The sequence below is a fragment of the Tachypleus tridentatus genome, chromosome 4 (genome assembly GCF_004210375.1).
Source record: "Tachypleus tridentatus isolate NWPU-2018 chromosome 4, ASM421037v1, whole genome shotgun sequence".
Taxonomy (NCBI): Eukaryota; Metazoa; Arthropoda; class Merostomata; order Xiphosura; family Limulidae; genus Tachypleus; species Tachypleus tridentatus.
This window is the reverse complement of record NC_134828.1, coordinates 4507411-4527856: the sequence shown is the minus strand read 5'-3', so window position 1 is coordinate 4527856 and position 20446 is coordinate 4507411. Positions and strand designations below refer to the sequence as shown.

General features: G+C 34.0%; 1 pseudogene; it reads right to left on the bottom strand.

The window, feature by feature from the left end:
* Positions 1-4627: 4627 nt before the first annotated feature.
* Positions 4628-19774, bottom strand: LOC143250003 (serine/threonine-protein kinase stk11-like; annotated as a pseudogene).
* Between the last annotated feature and the right edge of the window lie 672 nt (positions 19775-20446).

The following is a 20446-nucleotide window of genomic DNA, read 5'->3' as shown; positions in this document are numbered from 1 at the left end:
TCATGAAAATCCTTTTCTGTACAGGATGAGGCAAAATAAAGAAGGACACGAACAGTTACTGATAGTGATTTTAAGTAGATCCTTTCATAACCACTTGTGTTTGGTGACATGTCAATTGGTAATGGAAACTTCATCAGATGATTTCTTTTGGACCACCCTGTATTTAAGTGGTTGTTTTTTCCAAAGTTTCACTTAAATTCTACAAACTGCTATCTTTTCAACAAATTTAACCAACTTTAGTTAAAGGCACAGGTACATGAGGAGTGAGCCATTTTAAAATCTAAATCATACAATAAAAAAATTGTCATACAATGTTGATACACACTGCTAGGCTAGCACTCACTTGTAGCCTCGTACCAACCTGTTAGTCTTGGACTGGCCTACTTCTACAATACTTTATTAAGTTAACTGTTAAACACCAATATAAATTGCAGCAATCTTAAGAAATAAGGCTACCAATCAACAGCATGATCATTCCAACCGAATTCAGCAGATAATTATAAATGTGTGAATTTGTGGGCACAAAATTCGTCAAATTGTGATGGACTACTTATGATTTACCTTTACAATACAAACACATCTAACTGTCAATTGTGGAAAATACATTTTGTGATTTCTTGTATCAATTTGTATGGGAGAGGCTTAATCTTATGCAACAAATAATATTACCACGTTTAAAAGAGAAACATAATCCTAAACATATTATTAACTTAAAAGAAATCCAGAGAAACAACATATTTTTGCACCGGTTTTATAAAACACAAAACTGTGTTCAAGAAAAAAAGGTTACAGTTTCTCCTGTAAAGCTATTAGTAAGAAAATTGTTTTAAATTCAGATACATATCATAAGCTCAAGATATTTACATTAAAACAACAACTATTAACTGCTTGAATATTGTTATTCAGAATTCTTGTCTTACATTCTTCTCCCCAAGAAATTGTAATTTGTAGTTTCCTTTAGAAATTGCCAAACTTAGAACCAAATATTCACTCATTTAAAAGAGGATATTTAAAATGGATAAAAAACCAACTTTGACTTAAGTAGGCCTAATTATTTTACATAAATCTATATTGAAACAAATTTAAAAGTAACTCTTAATGTAACTCTTTCTCTTAAATATCCTATAAAGCACCACTAACATTTGTACCACAATAGTATTTTGAAACAGCAATTATACAATGAACAAACCTATAATTTATAATTATCTAATTAATTATTCAAATTCCATTGCCAATACAATTTTTACGATGATTGTTACGCACAGAAGAAGACAGAAGAAGTAAATGTTTACTTCTTGTTATGATGAATCTTAGATTAAAGTTAATTATAGTTATGGTGGAACTGAATACCTGTTTAATACCATCACACATGGATGTTCCATACACTAATCCAAATAGCATCTGGAACAAGAAATATAAAAATTACTTCAAAGTATTATTGTTGTTACACACAAAAAACACAATAAAACAATGTGTATTAACTGGTCCCTCTTAAACAAGAGACTCACAAAAAACATAAACAAACACTGCAACCTAATAAAGATTTTGAAATGTTACAAAACAGTGGAATGAAAACACATGTTCTCTAGTTGCATCAAGAAAGATGTAATAGTTCAATTGTATGCAAGAACCCAACATACACTCATTTTACCTCTTTGACAAACTCAAAAATGGCATAAATGTAATAATGTTTTAAAGCTAGCTTCTAGATTCACAGTTAGTTTTTCCCTATAAACAAAATCACAACCTATACCTACTGCCTGAAAAAAGGAAGTGTCTAGTACCTCTGAAGTTGTCTTGTCAAGTCTAATTTCTTCAGTTTCAAACACCAATAACACTGGAAGTTTAAAAACAGACTACAATATTGCTCTTGCAGACATTTAGGTAAAATAGTCCCCGTATAAAGACGTATTTTACGAGTGTTACAAAGCGTACTTCACCACAACAGATTTGTGATGAAGTCAAAGATTCACTTTTGTATACAGTTTATATGAAAACATCCTAAAAACAACGAGTAGAACACGGCATAATCAATAGTAACAAACATTCTTTTTGTAACTTTGACAATTCAAATAGGTTTTTGTTCAAAATGTAGCACAAGAAGTCATACACTATTTTCTTAATAATCAGATTGTTTGAACATGTTACACACAATGGCTTTTCTCACATGGACTCTAACCAAGTATTATAAAAGTATTCATTTATCATTGTTGTGACTTTAAATTAAACATTATGTTGTACATGAATAAATTACAATCTTTTTATTGAATAAAGTTTATAGTTAACTAAACTGTAGTAACTAATTAATCACTGAGGCATTCTTGCTAAAGCTCAGAAAAATACTTGAAACTGAGACATTATTAAAGAATATACGAATGGCATAGTATAGGTATGATATGTGGTTATCTTAGAACAGATTAGGTTTCATCTGTTAACCTGTGAGGTTTCAAATACTAAAACTGTGAAAGAAAACATAAAATGATTACATTGAATTATCAAAACCCTAAGCCTGTTTAAAGAAAACTCAAACAGCTATCACCTTTGATAAGCGATCAGTTTTCTTTTATCAGTTCCCTGGAAGTTGTGGTTAAATTCTAAAACACAAAACCTGTAATAATAAATTTATTCCATACTTAACTAACAGGTTTTAGTTTATGTTAATTTCTTTAAATGAATGTTTAGCTAACAATAAGATACTGGGGAGACTTTCTTTAATAGAAAATGTTTAAGAACTGTCTTACTAAGCTGATTTTTCTTAACTTGCTTAAAAAATTCCTTGTTTCTGCTACATGTTCTTTCCTTGTTTGTTAAGGAACATTTAAAGTTAGGGAGTACAACAGTTAAAAAATACTGGAAACAGTACATTCAGGAAGCTTATGTTCCAAACTGACTTTCTCCACAGCTGGATGAGCTCGGTATCCTGCAGTTTGAGTAACTCTAAGGGAAATCTCCAAACAACTTTCTTGTTGTCAAGACTGCTTACACGAACTGAACCTTTTAACACTTATACAACTAGGAAGCTTCCGTTTAGGTTTCTTGTTCCGTTTCTTGGAAGATGAAGCATCCATCTGACGCATTTCTGAGAAAATAACACCGTTAGAGTTCACACTCGTATCATTCAGAAGAGATAATTAACTTTACTTTTAAAATATTATTTATTTATAAAAATACAAAGAAAACAAAAACTGTTTCTCTGGCAGATCAGTCATCAACAATCTAACTTCTGTAACCAAGTCTTTAACAGATAAGATAGATGGCACTAACCTCTGATATTAAACATTTACTAAATCACTTCAATTTAAGCATTCAAAGTGTTTTAGTTGCTTGTTACTGAGGAAATAAAAAAGCGCTACAAAAAACTCACTACAAATACGTAAATTGTAAACAAAATGTTCATATTATAATGTTAGTTAATCTAACATACAGACAGGAGAGTGACCATAAGTTACATAACAAAAAGAACATACAGACAGGAGAGAGTGACCATAAGTTACATAACAATATAACATACAGACAGGAGAGTGACCATAAGTTACATAACAATATAACATACAGACAGGAGAGTGACCATAAGTTACATAACAATATAACATACAGACAGGAGAGTGACCATAAGTTACATAACAATATAACATACAGACAGGAGAGTGACCATAAGTTACATAACAATATAATGTACAGACAGGAGAGTGACCATAAGTTACATAACAATATAACATACAGACAGGAGAGTGACCATAAGTTACATAACAATATAACATACAGACAGGAGAGTGAACCATAAGTTACATAACAATATAACGCACAGACAGGAGAGTGACCATAAGTTACATAACAATATACAACGCACAGACAGGAGAGTGAACCATAAGTTACATAACAATATATAACGCATACAGACAGGAGAGTGACCATAAGTTACATAACAATATAACGCACAGACAGGAGAGTGACCATAAGTTACATAACAATATAAGATACAGACAGGAGAGTGACCATAAGTTACATATAAACAATATAACGCACATACAGACAGGAGAGTGACCATAAGTTACATAACAATATAACGTACAGACAGGAGAGTGACCATAAGTTATATAACAATATAACGTACAGACAGGAGAGTGACCATAAGTTATATAACAATATAACATACAGACAGGAGAGTGACGATAAGTTATACAACAATATAACATACAGACAGGAGAGTGACCATAAGTTATATAACAATATAACATACAGACAGGCAGAGTGAGATAAGTGACCCAAGTTATATAACAATGTAACATACAGACAGGAGAGTGAACCATAAGTTATATAACAATATAACATACAGACAGGAGAGTGACCATAAGTTATATAACAATATAACATACAGACAGGAGAGTGACCATAAGTTATATAACAAAATAACATACAGACAGGAGAGTGACCATAAGTTATATAACAAAAAAGAACATACAGACAGAAGAGTGACCATAAGTTATATAACAAAAGAACATACAGACAGAAGAGTGACCATAAGTTATATAACAAAAGAACATACAGACAGGAGAGTGACCATAAGTTACATAACAAAGTATAGAGAAGTAAGAAAACTTTTCTTATACAAGACTTACCTTGAAGATCAGTGTTCTGTGATGTATTCCTCTGATGCTTTAGTCACCTCTTCAGGTCCACAATGTAAGTCCTGAAGATAGGGAATGACTGACATACTTGAAATTCATCACCACTTACATGATGAGGAATACACACCTCCTGTGTAATCCGAGGGTGTTTCTTTCTCACCCAACTACAAAGATATTAACAAATTTTAAAGAAAAGACTTAACAGTTAGTTATTACTGAACAAATTTGGGTTTAAAGAAGCTATGAACCAGTTATTTATAATTTGTCACTCTCCAAACATTTCAATGTATATTTCTTTTACCCTTGATGATGTACAACGTGGTAACAAAATCAGGTGAAACAAGAAACATAACTCAAAACAATTTATAAAGTAACAAACAGTAAGAGAATCTCTAATGTGCAGTATATTTATATTACAGTATGTTATTTAATTTATTAAAAAATTTTCAGTGCAGTAATGCTATTAGTATAAAAGGTAGGATTAATTGTCATCAACATCTGACAGCAAAAAACAAAGGACCCAGTAATTACTTTATTTATTGTTTACTCTTTGTTCATTATTATAAAAGAAACTAAAATGTAAAAATAGAAATATTTTAGGTTAATTCAGAGCAGGTTAGGTAACATTAATAATATAATAAAGATGTTTCATGAGACACACATGCAAGCAGCTTGCAAGTAATGTAATTTAATAGCTTATCTGTTCCTGAGTGACTTATATTGGACCAGATATGGAGTTAAATATGTTTCAAAGGGCAATAAAATTTAATTATTATTAGATGTATCTGTTAGGAACTTAAAGCTACTTAGGTTAAGTTAATCCAGTTTCATGTTACAATTTAAAGTTACTCTAGAAAGAAGAAAAAATGGTAATTTACATTTATTTTGATTGGTTACTTAGGTTGGTCAAATTGACTGATCTTGTACACAGATGGGGTACAGAAAATAGCAGATAAAATATAAATTTATATTTAGTAAAAAATGTTAAATGTATTTAGGAAGATTTAGGGTTTACACAAACAAAATCAGATTTTTCAAATGAGAAAAGGTATTTTTAATCTTAAAATGAAAAGTACTTTTCACACAAACTATTCAAAGCAAATGCTCAATATATTCATAGACAAATCTTTTAGTTTTTTCAAAAAGACTTCAATGAAACAAAAAAATATGACTTGTGATATTAACTGAAAGACTGCAAAATTTTGTAAAGATATACACACTATATTGAACGTTAGAAGTATTAAATCTATAAAGACTCTAAATGAGTATAAATAGGTCATGTGGGTGGTCAAATTGACCAAGTCCATGTTGAGATAATCATTACCTGAAAATTACTAAAAAGACAAGATTAATACCTAACAGGTTATAAGAAATTTTGATTTAAATTAAAGTTCGTGTCACGTATGAAAAATTCTACAGCAAATTTCAAGTAAACCACACGTTTTACACTATGGAAATGTTTCAACGTTATCCTTCTCAGAAAAGAAATTATTTTCAATGTTTACTTCAAAAGAAAAATTAATGATAAAATTACCATGTCACATCACGTATGTGAAACAATGCAATTGTTATTGTCATTTGTGCCAGGTACTAAATACATATAGGTAGTTATCATTTATTGCCAGACACTAAATACATATAGGTAGTTATAATAACTAACAATTAAAGGTCAATATTCTTGGATACAAAAGTTGACACAAATAATGGTTTAAACACAAAACGTTTTTACCAATTTTCCAGATTTTTCATACTATTTCTCTTTTTTTTAAAGAATTTTTTTTTTGAAATTATGAACTAAAACTATTAATTTATTTTCTACAAAAATATTTTTAATCACATTTCTGTGATAAAGTTTTTAGCTAAATAAATTATTTTTGTTCAACATTCAAAATCAGAACTAGTACTAATATAACACTGTTCCGTTTCAGCAATATAAAGAATCCAATGTCTTATAAAAAAATCTTTTCTTTTACTCACTCATGTTGTCTTATCTGTTTAATAGCCAGCCTATGTTGAGGATCTTTCTGTAGCATACCTGCAAATATTTAAGTAATTACTAAAAAATATACCTTCAAAACACTTATAAAACACTGCAAAAAGAAACAAAAAGCAACATCTTGTTCATCATACAAGAAAATACTGTCATTACCAATCAACTGTACTAATCTCAGTAGGTACAGGTGAAAACAGTCCTTAAAGTACAGCTGGTATATCATTTTGTTGTTACCAATCAACTGTACTAATAGAGTAGGTACAGGTGAAAACAGTCCTTAAAGTACAGCTGGTATATCATTTTGTTGTTACCAATCAACTGTACTAATAGAGTAGGTACAGGTGAAAACAGTCCTTAAAGTACAGCTAGTATATCATTTTCATTTATTACCAATCAACTGTACTAATAGAGTAGGTACAGGTGAAAACAGTCCTTAAAGTACAGCTAGTGTATTATTTTTGTTGTTACCAATCAACTGTACTAATCTAGTAGGTACAGGTGAAAACAGTCCTTAAAGTACAGCTGGTATATCATTTTGTTGTTACCAATCAACTGTACTAATCTAGTAGGTACAGGTGAAAACAGTCCTTAAAGTACAGCTGGTATATCATTTTGTTGTTACCAATCAACTGTACTAATCTTGTAGGTACAGGTAAAAACAGTCCTTAAAGTACAGCTGGTGTATCATTTTGTTGTTACCAATCAACTGTACTAATAGAGTAGGTACAGGTGAAAACAGTCCTTAAAGTACAGCTAGTGTATTATTATTTTGTTGTTACCAATCAACTGTACTAATAGAGTAGGTACAGGTGAAAACAGTCCTTAAAGTACAGCTAGTATATCATTTTGTTGTTATCAATCAACTGTACTAATCTAGTAGGTACAGGTGAAAACAGTCCTTAAAGTACAGCTGGTATATCATTTTGTTGTTACCAATCAACTGTACTAATCTAGTAGGTACAGGTGAAAACAGTCCTTAAAGTACAGCTGGTGTATCATTTTGTTGTTACCAATCAACTGTACTAATCTAGTAGGTACAGGTGAAAACAGTCCTTAAAGTACAGCTGGTGTATCATTTTGTTGTTACCAATCAACTGTACTAATCTAGTAGGTACAGGTGAAAACAGTCCTTAAAGTACAGCTGGTATATCATTTTGTTGTTACCAATCAACTGTACTAATCTAGTAGGTACAGGTGAAAACAGTCCTTAAAGTACAGCTGGTATATCATTTTGTTGTTACCAATCAACTGTACTAATCTAGTAGGTACAGGTGAAAACAGTCCTTAAAGTACAGCTGGTATATCATTTTGTTGTTACCAATCAACTGTACTAATAGTAGGTACAGGTGAAAACAGTCCTTAAAGTACAGCTAGTATATCATTTTGTTGTTATCAATCAACTGTACTAATCTAGTAGGTACAGGTGAAAACAGTCCTTAAAGTACAGCTGGTGTATCATTTTGTTGTTACCAATCAACTGTACTAATCTAGTAGGTACAGGTGAAAACAGTCCTTAAAGTACAGCTGGTATATCATTTTGTTGTTACTCAATCAACTGTACTAATCTAGTAGGTACAGGTAAAAACAGTCCTTAAAGTACAGCTGGTATATCATTTTGTTGTTACCAATCAACTGTACTAATCTAGTAGGTACAGGTGAAAACAGTCCTTAAAGTACAGCTGGTATATCATTTGCCATTATTTTACAGACTGGCAAAACTTACAATATGTATGTACTCTACTTAAAAGGTAGAAATTAAAAATATGTAATTTGTTTGAATAAATTCATGGACTCAGAAAACTTAACATTACAAGTTAATCAGACAAGATGTATAACGTGAAAGATATACAACCAGAGAAAAATAAACACTCAGCTCATGGAATGTCTCAAATTGATGGAATTTTTTAAATTTGACAGTGACAACACTGCACACAAGTGACATCAATATTGTAGACACTTGACAGTGACATCACTATGGTACACATATTTTTTGTGTTAGTAAAACATCTATCAACATGTTTCTAAATTACCAGGTTAACTTATTTAAAAAAGCACCTTACTTGGCACCACTGAAGTGTAAATTACCTTCTTCAACAACTAATGTAAAGATAAAGCTAATTTTAGTATAATATTATGTAATCAAATGTAGTTTTTAAATGCAAGCCAAAAAACAGAGGTTTAGAGAGTTAAAACAGATTAATTTATAATCACACTATTCAAACTCAACTTTGAAAAAACAATACTTTAGCATTGTTTCATAACTAAATGCAAAGATATGACTATTATTGTTTGGTTTAATAACTCCACTGGATCTATCACTTTGAAATAATGAAGACAGAATGTATGTTTAGAGAATGACATACTTATCAGACACTGAAAATTTTGTTCATATATAAAACCTTATCAGAAACAGAATGTACATTATTTCAGACATCCTTTATTAACATTCAACTTATATATGAAACATAAAAATACTTACTTTAGCATATTTAGTACAATCTCACCTTGTAATAATCCCTGTAATTATTGATCTATTTCATCTGGTATTGTAAATTCTCCTTTACCTATATTTTCAAATAACTTGTATATGTTATCTCCTTCAAATGGATACTTTCCTTGTTGTGATATTAAATTCTGAAAAGATAAAATGTAAGTAAACAAACATATATGACTAACATGTTTATCTTAACTTTCACATTAATGCTCAGTACTTTGGAGTAGCAATGCACAAAGGTTTACATAATTCTTATGTCCCTCTCACTGGTTTAGCTTTATCCTGAGGGAAGATCTCTTTTTTACCAGTCTAATCATTGGTAAGAACTCTACTTTACTTGCACTAGTCTTTATATCTTTTTTTACCAGTCTAATCATTGGTAATGAATTCTACTTTTACTTACACTAGTCTTTATATCTTTTTTACCAGTCTAATCATTGGTAAGAACTCTACTTTACTTACACTAGTCTTTATCTTTTTTTTACCAGTCTAACTGCATTGGTAAGAACTCTACTTTATTTACACTAGTCTTTATATCTCTTTTTTACCAGTCTAATCATTGGTAAGAATTCTACTTTACTTACACTAGTCTTTATATCTTTTTTTTTACCAGTCTAATCATTGGTATGAATTCTACTTTACTTACTTTTCTTTTTATATCTTTTTTTACCAGTCTAATCATTGGTATGAACTCCCTACTTTACTTACACTAGTCTTATATCTTCTTTTTTTTACCAGTCTAATCATTGGTAAGAACTCTACTTTATTTACACTAGTCTTTATATCTTTTTTTTTACCAGTCTAATCATCGGTATGAACTCTACTTTACTTACACTAGTCTTTATATCTTTTTTTTACCAGTCTAATCATTGGTATGAATTCTACTTTACTTCATAACCAGTCTTTATATCTTTTTACCAGTCTAATCATTGGTATGAATTTCACTTTACTTACACTAGTCTTTATATCTTTTTTTTTACAAGTCTAATCATTGGTATGAATTCTACTTTACTTACACTAGTCTTTATATCTTTTACAAGTCTAATCATTGGTATGAATTCTACTTTACTTTTACAACCAGTCTTTATATCTTTTTTTACCAGTCTAATCATTGGTATGAATTACTTTACTTTACTTACACTAGTCTTTATACCCCCACAATATTATCTATAACAAGTTTAGTTTTGGACTCCCTCACCTACATCACCATGTCCAAAATGCATATAAACCCCTCGTAAACTCCAAACACAGGAGAGAAGAAGTGACAGAAGAGGCATTTTTTATAAGAAATCTGTACACATCCAAAAACACTTTAGCTTTTAACACACTACATGGGCAAGGATCTATATAGAAAACACAGGTGTGCAAAACTGAGATATAACAAAGCACATTAGTGAGAGTGTGTGCTTTGGAACAGGTACATTTTTTTTCCAGAGTAAAGCCAACTGACTACAGTCAATATTGTTCATTATTACAGATTTGTCCAGGTGATGTTCCACATCATTAGAAAGAGAAGGCTATGGAGACAAAGAACCAAATCCATGATGTAGTAGCCAAAGCATGTGGTTCTACAGTATGCATGGTACTTTTATAACAGAAATATGACATTAAGGGAAGTCAAACTGAACGCTACAGAAAGTTGCATGACACACCATCAAAATTCTGGAGTGAAGGCAAGCAACACCAAAGCCAACAAACTCCACACTCCAACCTGAAGGGAGTACACAAAATGTAAGAAACCACACTCTGAATTATGCAGTCTGTGGTAACCAACCTGAGAGTTAAAGAATGTTGCATGTAAGCTACCAAACTAACAAACCAAACAAAAAATTACAAGGTCAATTCAAAACTCACTCAACCTGAAGAAACACAGATCCTCCAGTCTGGAATTACAAACCAAAATCCTAACTTTATTATTCTAAAAACAGGTGCAGCACCTCCTGCCCCTGGGATAATGAGGAGAATGTGGAACAATCAAGTCGAGATCCTGATCTCTGGAGGTGACACCTGCATACAAAATTAGAAGAAGTCAAGGACCCTCGATTCTTGAGGTGACACCTACATACAAAATTAGAAGAAGTCAAGGACCCTCGACTCTTGGAGGTGACACCTGCATACAAAATTAGAAGAAGTCAAGGACCCTCAATTCCTTGAGGTGACACCCACATACAAAATTAAAAGTCAAGGACCCTCGACTCTTGGAGGTGACACCCTGCTTACAAAATTAGAACTAGTCAAGGACCACCTTGGAGGTTACACCTGCATACAAAATTAGAAGAAGTCAAGGACCCCTCGACTTTGGAGGTGACACCCTGCATACAAAATTAGAAGAAGTCAAGGAACCTCGACTTTGGAGGTGACACCCCTGCATACAAAATTAGAAGAAGTCAAGGACCCTCGACTCTTGAGGTGACACCCTGCATACAAAATTAGAAGAAGTCAAGGACCCTCACTCTTGAAGGTGACACCCTGCATACAAAATTAAAAGAAGTCAAGGACTCTCTACTTTTGGAGGTGACACCCTGCATACAAAATTAAAAGAAGTCAAGGACCCTCACTTTTGAGGTGACACCCTTTACGCAAAATTAAAGAAGTCAAGGACCCCGACTTTGGAGGTGACACCTGCATACATAATTAAAAGAAGTCAAGGACCCTCTAATCTTTGAGGTGACACCTGCATACAAAATTACCAGAAGTCAAGGACCCCGACTCTTGGAGGTGACACCCTGCATACAAAATTAAAAGAAGTCAAGGACCCCCGACCTTGGAGGTGACACCCTGCATACAAAATTAAAAGAAGTCAAGGACCCTCGACTTTGGAGGTGACACCCTGCATACAAAATTAAAAGAAGTCAAGGATCCCACTCTTTGAGGTGACACCCTGCATACATATTAAAAGAAGTCAAGGACCCTCACCTTGGAGGTGACACCCTGCATACAAAATTAAAAGTGACCCTCGACTCTTGGAGGTGACACCCTGCATACATAATTAAAAGAAGTCAAGGTCCCTCGACTCTTGGAGGTGACACCCTGCATACAAAAAAATTAAAAGTGAAGGACCCTCACTCTTGGTAGGTGACAATCTGCATACAAAATTAAAAGAAGTCAAGGACCCTCGTACTCTTGGAGGTGACACCCTGCATACAAAATTAAAAGCAGTCAAGGACCCTCGACTTTTGGAGTGACATCCTGCATACAAAATTAAAGTCAAGGACCCTCAACTTTGGAGGTGTCATCTTCCATACAAAATTAGAAGTAGTCAAGGACCCTCAACTCTTTAGAGGTGACATCCTGCATACTGTATTTAGAAGTCAAGGACCCTTTTCATGATCATGAAAAGTAAAAGAATGACCAAAAAAGAAGGGCCACTTTCACACAAATAAACAACAAAGTATCATCTCTAAACTGGAATTAAAAGGAGGCTCTCACATAGGCTGGTCCAGCTCTTACCAGATATCTGGAAAACCATCTGGGTTAAGAATTGGAGGGTAATCAGCTTTACCCACTTTTCTCAAGTATAATAGAGTACAAGCATCACTCAAGAGGAGTATACCTCTGTCTGCCACTTCAGCAACTAGTAAAGACTCCTAGTTTCACTAGAAGAGAGGAGGGAACTAACAATGGGAAGACCTGTAGAACATTACTCAGAGACAGTGCAATAAGTGAACCATGTTCTCTGCTTATAGTAGTAAATCAACTCCAATTTCTTTTAATATAAGAGTTAGCAGTGATGAAAAAGGCCCTATATATTTTACTGATAATAGTCCATCAGTGGCAATCCAGTATAGTATATATCTGACACAGAAATGTTCCCCACCCAGAAAAGCCAAGGTGGGTCATTTGGAACACCCAATCCAATCAAAAGTGCAGATTTATAGAAAATACCTGACCAGGAATCTCCCATCACTGAGTTGGATCCAAATAAGAAGGTCCCTGAGAAGCACAAAACAAATAAAATACTCATCTCTGTCCAAATTAAACTGGACTTAGTAAAGAGTCAAGGAGGATGAGAAATTCATCCAAGCAGGAGAGTGATAAATCATGTAAATAGTTCCATAAAGGTGTGGTCCAAGTACAAGCCTGTACAATGTCCTCCAGTGGACCAGAAAAACTGAGTTGCCAAGGACATTGATATATGTCAAACTTCAGTAGATGAAACTTGAAGAAGTATACACTCCTTCAGTGATGGACCAAAGATATCAGAACCAACATGTCATAATGACAGGGAATAAGTCATGTGATACACAAGAATCCCAACAGGAAAAACTGGTGATGAGAGACCCAAAATGCTTCAGTATGCCTGTGTAACCTGTGAGAACTGAAACAAGACATAAGATGATCTGGATCCAACTATTGTATAAATGGAAAATGGAGTGACAATAAATAAAAGTGAATGCTCCTCTTTCCTAGCTACTACATTTTAGGTAGAAAAGTTTGTCTGGATACAAAAAACCTTGTTCAAACAGTTCTGTGTACATGACCCCAAAGGTGTACATGACAATGCATGAAGAACCACTATTAAGAACTTGGAAAAGGTAACATGAGCAGATAACCCAGAATTATTTCAGTAGTAATGAGAAAACTGGGGACTCAAAACGCATTTTCTTCTCTAAACTAAAAGCAGCTGACAACACAATTACATATAAGGCAACAGACAACAGAGTGAAACAATCATGCTGTAAAAATTCCGTGTGGCACAGTGGGATGTATAGAATCAAACCCACATGTGAAAGACCACTGACAAAAAAAAATAAACACAGGGTAAACACTCAAGATGTCAATTCCAATGATTTGGATTGGACTGCATAAACAACAGGTGTGAAGTTGAAGAATATTGACCAACAGAGGACAAATGTATCATGTCAACATCAGTCAGAGTTTTGGTCAGGGAAGAGATTGACTATCCTAAAGAAAACAGAGCAGAGGAAGAGGGGGCTCACACAGCAAATATGGTACCACTAGAAGAACTTGATAGGACTGAGTGAATTGGGGCCAAAACCTTGGAGAGCAGATGAACTGAGAGAAATGTATACAGATGAACACCAGTCCAATCTTGGCTAACAGCATCTTCTTGCACTGCCAAAGGGGAGGTACTGGTGGCTGGGCAGATGGAAGCCAAGCATTCCAGTATATGATAAAAGCATCAATCTGTGATGTCCTTAGGTAGATTCAATGAAAAACTTGAATATGGTGCATCCATTCCATAGGAAGAGCTCTGCAGAGGAGAGAATTGTTAGCCACTAGAGTAATTATCTCTGGAACATGACAAGCAAGGAGAACAATCTAATGGTTGTGTACTTAAGAAAGAAAATCTACTGGTCAAAAATAAAGAGACCTGAGTGCCACCTTGCTTTGAAATGTATAAGACTACTGTGAAATTGTCCAAATGGAACAATACCACCTACCCCTCTCAACAATGAAACCCTATTGAACTGTTTAAAAGTTGTAAGAAATTGATGAGAGAAGCTTCATCTACTATCAAAGGTTCCTTTAATACCATATTTTCAAATCAAGCACCCCACCCCATAACAAGAAGCATCTGTGAATAGATGTAACCCCAACCATGAAAGCAGTAGAAGTATACCTACTATTATGTTATTTCTGTCCAATCACCAGCCAAGAATGAGGAAACTGAAATCTGACAATGTAGCACATCTGTTTGAAAGTTCCACTGGTCCTGAAATGACCAGTGAATGCCCCCCCCATGTGACCCTGTGTGTGAAGAACAACCTTCCAGCTCATATTAAAGTGTGGAAGTATGAATAAACTTCTCCTTTGCTTTCATAAGAAACCCGCCATCACAGCTTCTGCTACCACAGGTTGAAAGCACAGTTCTGCCAAATGGTAAGAGAAGAAGCCAGATGTAATTACCCGAAAGTGTGAATGCTAAGTGAAAATGGCATGCTAAAGATTCTGGCAAAACAACAAAACACATGGCCAAATGTTAAAACATAAAACTGTAAAACCTGGTTGTAGTGCACAAGACTGAGATAAAACTTAGAACACATTGGCTGGGATATGAATGTACACCTCTGTGACAAAACCACCATAGGAAAAGAATAACTCCACTGCAAACTGAGGAAGCTGGAGGAAGCAAACGGGACAAGCAAAATTAATGGCTGGCTGCCAATCACCTTTTTCATTTTAGTACTACAAACAGCCAGGAATAAACAATGCTAAGATAGGAGGTAACTCACTCTATGGTCTCCTGGTGCAGAAGATTGTAGATGGCTTGTGTTCAATGGTTGGATGTAATATGGTCCATGGAGAGTAGCGACAATCAGCATCAAAGGCAATGGAGAAGGAGACATGAAATGAATGACCAATCCACCCAAAAGAATTTGAATGATAAAACAATTTGTGATGAATGTCTCCTATACTGACACAAATCCTCTGTGATAAGACCCCCACAGGACCTGCTCCATAAGGTAGGAACCAATGCAAAAATCTGACTCCATCATGCAGGATGATCCTCACTAATAAGGTCAGAATCACTTGAGTTCCAATGGATCATGTCACCAAAGCAGGATGCCTGGAAATGCATATAGGAGATGCTGTAAACCAGTAATAAACAACCCTAAGATTGGAGGTAACTCACTCTATGGTCTTCCAAAACAGGAAGGAAAACTCTCTCCAAAAGATCCCATCAACAAAACAACCAGGACATGAAGGAGAGAAACAAAATAACCAAACTAAAATGAAAACCAGTAAGTGACTAAGATCGCTGAAGTTTGAACAAGAGAATTAATATAGGCCTCAAACACAGATGTAAACTGTCGTAAGTGACAGACAAATATAAGGATGCTAAAGCAGTGGAAAGCCAAAGCATGCTAATCCAAGGAATAGAAAGCACGGCAACATCCTCTTTAACTGATGTGAAAACCCTCTAGCATGCACAGCAATGTTTGCCAAAAATAGAAGGACCAGGTAATCAGATGAACTAGTTTCTTCAGATGAGGAAAATGACGAAATATCCATCCACAGAAACAACATCTCAAACATGAAAAATATATGCATAAATTGTCCAAAGTACAAGAAGGTTCTGGAAAAATATCCTAAGTTCTCACCAGTCTGCCTTTGACCTCCTACAAGTCAACTACAGGAGAACAAACATCAGAAATCATGCAAGACTGTATCTCTACATACAAGAAACTGTTTGCCCTCCACATAAGAAAGTAAAACTAAATTCAACTGAAACATTGATACTCAAATGGAGTAGAAGTTGTGGAATGTTATACAAACAGCTCTTCACACATTCAAAAAATATTAATTAATGTTTAGAGTTACAGAAGTGGTACTGTAGCTTGATAAGAAATAACACCATCACACAGATGTCAAACCACTTGCACATAAACACACTTCCCACAATAGTGTATGAAGACTCTATGCAAGGAATTAGTCCAGGATAACTGCACATCCAAATATATAAAAGAAAAATATCTTGCTTTCTGCATTTTATTTCCTGTTAAGGTAAACAATATAATCAAAGTGTAAATAACATTAGAAATAACAAACATTTGTCAAGTCTACCAAAATACTAAATACTATATTAAATATTAAATACTAAAAAACAAATAACCCAATCAGTTTGTCACCATCAGTAAACAACCAAAAAAATTGTTTTTATTTTGTTCTTAATCACATTTAAATACATCATTCCTCTACGGTTGCTCATAGATTTTTAAATATTTGGGTTTTGTATTACATACATGTTACAAGTGATGTAATTTAGCATCTACAAAACATGTAGTTCATAATTACTTACAGAGTTACACCTGAGGACCAAACATCCACTTTAAATCCTGAGAAACACTCCAGACCATTGGCTATTTCTGGAGGTTGAAATGCTGGTGAACCTTGGCTAGTATGGCACATGTATCATCTTTGGCAAACCTATCTAAAGCCTAAGATAATAAAAGATCAGAGTACTTAAAAATCGAATCATATGACAAAGAAAAACATCTTAAAACAAATTCCAAAAATTACGCACCATAGATTAGCTTTTACACTTTCAAACCCTGACATCTTGAACACTTACTTGTGTTATACCTCTCATACAATGTAGCCTTGCCTACTTTTCTCTTCCAAAGTCAAACACCAACGCCTAGATCCTTTTACATCTCGTTATCTGTTACATGGTAAAACAAAACACTGACACCTCATCCTTTTACATCTCGTTATCTGTTACATGGTAAAACAAACGCTGACACCTCGATCCTTTTACATCTGGTTATCTGTTACATGGTAAAACAAAACGCTGACACCTCGATCCTTTTACATCTCGTTATCTGTTACATTGGTAAAACAAAGCGCTGACACCTCGTCCTTTTACATCTTGTTATCTGTCACATTGGTAAAACAAAATGCTGACACCTCGTCCTTTTACATCTTGTTATCTGTCACGTTGGTAAAACAAAATGCTGACACCTCGATCCTTTTACATCTCATTATCTGTCACGCGTGGTAAAACAAAGCGCTGACACCTCGTCCTTTACATCTCGTTATCTGTCACGTGGTAAAACAAAAGCGCTGACACCTCGATCCCTTTACATCTGGTTATCTGTCAGGTGGTAAAACAAAGCGCTGACACCTGGATCTTTTACATCTCGTTATCTGTCTCGTGGTAAAACAAAGCGCTGACACCTCGATCCTTTTACATCTCGTTATCTGTTACGTTGGTAAAACAAAGCGCATCATCCTTTTACATCTCGTTATCTGTTGCGGTGGTAAAACACCGACACCTTGTCCTTTTACATCTCGTTATCTGTTACGTGGTAAAACCCGATGACCTTGTCCTTTTTACATCTCGTTATCTGTTGCATGGTAAAACACTGATGCCTCGTCCTTTTACATCTCGTTATCTGTTACGTTGGTAAAACACTGATGCCTCGTCCTTTTTACATCTCGTTATCTGTTACATGGTAAAACACCTGATGCCTCTGTCCTTTTTTACATCTCGTTATCTGTTACATGGTAAAACACTGATGCCTCGATCCTTTTTACATCTCGTTATCTGTTACATGGTAAAACACTGATGCTGGATCCTTTTACATCTCGTTATCTGTTACATGGTAAAACACTGATGCCTCGATCCTTTTACATCTCGTTATCTGTTACATGGTAAAAACACTGATGCCTCGATCCTTTTACATCTGGTTATCTGTTACATGGTAAAACACCGACACCTTGTCCTTTTACATCTGGTTATCTGTTACATGGTAAAACACTGATGCCTCGTCCTTTTACATCTCGATTATCTGTTACATGGTAAAACACTGATGCCTCGATCCTTTTACATCTCGTTATCTGTTACATGGTAAAACACCGGTAGCCTCGTCCTTTTGCATCTCGTTATCTGTTACATGGTAAAACACCGACACCTTGTCCTTTTACATCTCGTTATCTGTTACATGGTAAAACACCGACACTCCTCGCCCTTTTACATCTCTGCTATCTGTTACATGGTACAACACTGATGCCTCGTCCTTTTACCTCTCATGTTGTCTGTTACATGGTGAAACACTGATGTCTATCCTTTATTTATCTTATGCTGTATAATACACAGTAAAACACTGATGTCTTATCCTTTTATATCTCATGCTGTATAATACACAGTAAAACACTGATGTCTTATCCTTTTACATCTCATGCTGTATAATACACAGTAAAACACTGATGTCTTATCCTTTTACATCTCATGCTGTATAATACACAGTAAAACACTGATGTCTTATCCTTTTTACATCTCATGCTGTATAATACACAGTAAAACACTGATGTCTTATCCTTTTATATCTCATGCTGTATAATACACAGTAAAACACTGATGTCTTATCCTTTTTATATCTTGTTATATATATTACACAGTAAAACACTGATGTCTTATCCTTTTATATCTATGTTATATATATTATAGTTTTTATGTTTGTGTGTTTTCTTTAGCAAAGCCACATCGAGCTATCTGCTGAGCCCACAGAGGGGAATCAAACCCCTGATTTTAGCATTGTAAATCCATAGACATACCACTTTCTTCTAGCAGGGGTGCATATTAAGTAGTAAAACACTGATATATCTTGTCCTTTTATATCTTGTTATATATATTGCATAGTAAAACACTGATGTCATATCCTTTTACATCTTATATATATATATTACATAGTAAAACACTGACATCTTGGTGGTTTTATACCTTGTTGTAGATACATACTTCATGTAAATTAGTGATGTCTAGCCCTCTTCATGTTTTCTTGCATGTATTACATTTATTAACATTTTCCCAAAATATTACAGAAATGTATATTACATAGTTGCTCTATTAACAAAATCACTAAAACTTAAGCACTTAAAAACTTTAAAGTAAAAATACAAGTTTTATTGCTGTATCCTATAACCAAGTATGATCTCATGTCTCTACATTAAAATCCAACAAACCTCGCAACTCCAAGATCAGATATTTTTTAAAGTTCCACAAGTTGTCAACAGCAGATTTCCTGGTTTAATGTCTTTGTGAATTATTCCTTGACTGTGTAAGTACTCCAAACCATCTAACAACTGACAGAAATACCTATAACAGATATCAACCATATAATATCTGGTACAGTATGCTGCCTCAGCCACAATTTGATATAGAATTATTCTAAAAAATTTTTATCAACAATACATAATATAGAAATTCACTTTACAGCACGTATTTTATCATCAGTATGCATTCTATCATAAACTTATAGTCTTAGCAGCTGCTAAAGTTGTATTCACTGTAACCAACTTAAGCCACTTGTCTTAGTGGCTGCAAAGTAAAATCACTGTCACAGACTCAAAACATTTGTTACATGAAGCACCTGGAAAGGAAAGCATCCCCATTCTTACTGATTGAAATCCTCCATTGTATCAGCACAGGCAAAGAGAAATCCCCCCAACTGCTATGGATTCAAATCTTCTACTGTGTCAGTATTTGCAAGGTGAAAAGTTCCACATCAACTGATTCAACTCTAATTTCACTCAGTTAAACCTTCTTTTAAGTAAAATTATCTGCATTGCTATGAATATAAAACTTTTGTTATTTCACCAGTAGCAAGAGGAAACTAAGTATTGCATATAGTTCCATAGCTTGATGATAAAGACAATCAAATGTTTGTTCAATTGTGTTAAAGTACAAAAGAGAAGCTAAGAAAATACAAACATTCTGAAGAAAGAAAAACTATCCTAATGAAATAAAGATAACATGAACCTAAGCAGACAATGAGTACTTATGATTTAAAACTGTAGTATATCCATATCATAATCTCTTAGTAGCAAGATAAACCTGTTTCACCACAATCAACAAGACACCTA